Raw genomic sequence first — 4,786 nt, forward strand, 5'->3', positions numbered from 1 at the left:
ATCTAAGATGACCGTTGAGAGAAGAGGATTGGATAAATATATGTGGCAGCGTCACATGACAGAAAACCTCACAGATGTTAAAAGGAATAAAAGGCATTTATAAAGATCACCATGGCTATATCACAACAGTAACATTCTCTAAAAAAATACTGGGGTGCAGAATTATACCTAAAATGTATATGCCTTGATGCACATTAAAACATGCACATGAAACAGTGTTTATAAATTCATGTAAATATGTAGATGTAAACAAATTGGCAGCAGCAAGGACACCTGCCACATGTGGTGGCTGTATTAGGGGGATAGTGGCCAAGATTTATTTTCATTCTCTTAAAGAATCCAGTAGGTAGGAATCCTTGATTACCAGTGTCTGCAAGACAAGGAATTCTGATTTTCAGACAATGATTTTGCTCTTACTGGAAAAGTAGACCTTGTAAGGCCAGAAAGTCCTTGTGATTCTTAACACTGTCTTTTGTAAGGTCCTCAGCGCTCACTTCCATTAGCAATTATTCTGTCAAGAATCCTTCTCAAGTTAGAAAGTCACTGAAATCCCCATTTCAAGGATGGGGAAACCAGGCCCTGAGAAGTCAGATAATTTGTGGAAAAGACAAGCTCTAAGGGTCTGATACACCAGCATTTGGGGCTCAGTGGGAAATTTGCTGCTGTTTCTTGCTTGATGTTTATGTACATTTTGGCAGGTCTTTTCTTAATTTTCTGGAATGTTGAAGGTCATGCTTTTCTCTTTGGCACTGACTGGGTCATCTCCAGCAGTGGTCTGTAGTTGGCACAAAGAAATGGCTGCAAGAAGTGAATGGAAAAAAGAATGTGGTTTTTCATTCAAAGCAGGAAAAGCAATGATATCAACTTTTTTCCCCCTAATGAAGGCACTGGGTTGATCTGTTGTGGCAGACTGTACTAAGTGAGTGTTCCACTGTCAGCAAACATTTGACCACCTCATGCGCAAGCAAGTGGCAATGGACTAAATCTCATTGACACTGACTCTCCTGCTTCCCTGTTGTGTGGCTCCGCCTGGGTGAGCAATGGGAGTCAAGTTCTTAGAGCTCTTAAAATGTACAATTAAAATCTAAAATTTTATGAACTGTCCAAATTCTGGCAATGTGAGCATAATTCCAGAGAAAGCACCTTCCATTCTGCCACCATCTGGTCTACACATAGGCCATGCATTCTCAGTGGGGGTGATACCACACCCTTGGGGCCAAAAATTGGTTCTCAAGGGAGAGAAAAATTTTACTGTTAGGCACAAAGTACAGATATGCATGTTCTGCATAAACAGATGTAAAATATGTCTGTGGTATTAAAATGTCATGGAGGCGGTAATTTTAAGAAAAAAATGTCTAAAAAGGATCCTAAGGGGGAAGTAATGAAAGAAAGGTCAATCAATACTGATACAGGCTTAACTAATTTTATCATTATCATATACATTGTCATTTTACTTTTTCCCTTAACATTTCAGGATAAAACTTTGCCACATTGCCATATGGTCCTCATATTGACCACTTTCTAAAAAATTGAAGTATCATTGATAGGCAATCTCATGTTGGGTGCAAATGTACAACATAGTGGTTCAACAGTTACCCATATTATTGAATCCTTACTACCTCTAGTGTGGTTACTATCACTGTTGAAAGATGTTACAGAATCATTGACTATATCCTCCACGTTGTACAGCCATCCCTGTGACTAGCTTACATTGTGGTGGTGAATTATTGTGCCCCTTTATCCCTCTCACCCTCCCCCCTGCACCCACCCCAACCACTCCCCCTTGGTACACACTAGTCACTTCTCAGTGTCTATGAGGGTATTGACCCGTTTTATGGACTTCATAATCCATCACTAGTCCATTATTTTGCATGGAGCAGAATTTGTAAAGTCTTTGATTCTACTCATAGAAACAGCTTATTTTCCTCCCTTCAGTTTTTTACTGTTTGTCATTCTTACTATAAATAATGATGCAGTTAACACTTTTGTTTGAGGGAGTTTTCCTTCCTTGAAATTGATAGTGTGTAAGCTAACATCTTTAGGATGATTTCCCTGAAGGAGCATTAACATGTGTTGGTCCTTCTTAGTTGCCCTGTCTTTCAAACTTGTAGTGATTTAAAATACTTCCAGGAAGAATGAGGACTCTAGTGGCAGCAGAGCCTGGCCAGAGATTCAGGGTTCAACAGTGAGCAGACATTTATTGGCTGACAGTTTGGTGCACCTTCTATTACTTAGAAGAGGGCTGTATTGTTGGTCTCCGTCAAAGTGAATTAAGCAAACCTACCAAAAAATGTCTTGTTGGGGTCATGGGTGTGTTAGCCAAGATTCTTTTCAATTGTGTGTGGCAGAAGCTGATTTCAGCACAATGGGAACTTAAAGTGTCTTGTAGTGGAAAAGCCTAGAGATAAGGCTGTCTTTCGGCTCAGTTGTATTCAAGTGCTAGAGTCATCAGGACTACCTTTCTGTCCCACTCACAACTCTTCTTTCCTTTCTTAGCTTCATGGAGGCGAGATGGTTACTACCGGCTCCTGGTCACATCCTGCAGTGTAGCAATGCCCGAAGGAACAGCGGGCTTCAGAAGTCCTCGGGCTGACTTACCATCCTGGAACCCATCACTGTGACTCTGGGTGACCAGGTCTGGGTCATATGCCCAGTCCAGAGCCCGAAGGCAGTGTCTGACCTACTTGTTGTCTGGGTAGAGGCTGAAGTAAAGGTGAAGGGCTGTTGTGATTTTGAATGGGGTGGTCAGGGAAGACCTCGCAGAGAAGGTGGTACCTGAGCAGAGACCTGAGGGAGGGGAGAGTGACTCCTGGGTTTTGCTCCTGAGCAGCTGGAAGGGGTAAGCATTTCCTTTTACTGAGGTGGGAAGGCAGTGAAGGAGCAGGTTTGGTGTGGGGTGAAGAAGTTTGAAGCCTCCAGGGAGAGTGAGGACTGTCCAGGTCAGCACCCCTTGGGGCCTGTGCTCCTGGGCTCCCTAAAAGGAGGGAACCTTTCGCACTCACATCTCATTTTTCCTTGCCTGAGTCTGCACATCTTGTAATCTGCTCTTTACTCCCCCATCATAAGAAAAAACAATGAGAACCCACAATGACATTAAAGACTATTGTGAAAACATAGAATATACCTATAAATATTGCCTCTTTAGCACATTAAACATTTGGACTTTTAGGTGTTCCCCTTCTGTCCTTGTTGAAAGCATATGCATTTCATATAATTGCATGAGTCTACTCTGAACTAGTGTTTCCACTTATAGTGGAGCACCTATCCATGTTCCTTCTTATCAGAGTTATTGAAAAAGGCTGAGTGACATTCCACCAAATGGATGTACCACAGTTATTTAACCATTCTTCCATTGTTTTTTGTTTTTCTAAAGCAGGGATTGGGAAACTGGGCTGGCCACCTGTTTTGTGAATAAAGTTTTATTGGAACACAGACCCATCTATTCCCTGACTATTTTTTTTTTATGAAGGTCTGATTGATATACACTCTTATGAAGGTTTCACATGAAAAAACAATGTGGTTACTACATTTACCCATATTATCAAGTCCTCACCCATACTCCAATGCAGTCACTGTCCATCAGTGCAACAAGATACCACAGAGCCACTATGTGCCTTCTCTGGGCTACACTGTTCTCCCCATGATCCCTAACACAATGTGTACTACACATAATACCCCTCAATCCCCTTCTCCCTCCCTCCCCACCTGCCTTCCCACACCCCTCCCCTTTGGTAACCACTAGTTCATTCTTGGAGTCTCTGAGTCTGCTGCTATTTTGTTCCTTCAGTTGTGCCTCATTGTTATACTGCACACATGAGGGAAATCATTTGGCATTTGTCTTTTTCCGTCTAGCTTATTTCACTGAGCATAATGTCCTTCAGCTCCATCCATGTTGCTGCGAATGGTAGAATTTGTTTCTTTCTTGTGGCTGAATAGTATTCCATTGTGTATATGTACCACACCTTCTTTATTCATTCATCTACTGATGGACATTTAGGTTGGTTCCATATCTTGGCTATTGTAAAAAGTGATGCGATAAACATAGGGGTGCATATGTCTTTTTGAATCTGAGAAGTTGTATTTTTTGGATCAATTCCAAGGAGTGGGATTCCGGGGTAAAATGGTATTTCTATTTTTAGTTTATTGAGGAACCTCCATATTGCTTTCCACAATGATTGAACTAGCTTACATTCCTACCAGCAGTGTAGGAGGGTTCCCCTTTCTCTGCATCCTCACCAGCATTTGTTGTTCTTAGTCTTTTCGATGCTGGCCATCCTTACTCGTGTGAGGTGATATCTCATTGTGGTTTTAATTTGCGTTTCCCTAATGATTAGTGATGTGGAGCAGCTTTTCATGGGTCTGTTGGCCATCTGAATTTCTTCTTTGGAGAAATGTTTCTTCATATCCTCTGCTTATTTTTTCATCGGGTTATTTGCTTTTTGGGTGTTGAGATGTGTAAGTTCTTTATATATTTTGGATTTTAACCCCTTGTTGGATATGTCATTTACAAATATATTCTCCCATACTGTAGGATGCCTTTTTGTTCTGTTGATGATGCCCTTTCCATACAAAAACTTTTTAGTTGGATGTAGTCCCATGAGTTCATTTTTGTTTTGTTTCCCTTTCTCGAGGAGATGCATTCAGGAAGAAGTTGGTCATGCTTATATTCAGGAGATGTTTGCCTGTGTTGTCTTCTAAGGGTTTTATGGTTTCACGACTTACATTCAAATCTTTAATCCATTTTGAGTTTACTTTTGTGTATGGTGTTAAACAATAATCCAGTTTC

Source organism: Manis javanica, chromosome 10 (assembly GCF_040802235.1).
Source record: "Manis javanica isolate MJ-LG chromosome 10, MJ_LKY, whole genome shotgun sequence".
Lineage (NCBI taxonomy): Eukaryota > Metazoa > Chordata > Mammalia > Pholidota > Manidae > Manis > Manis javanica.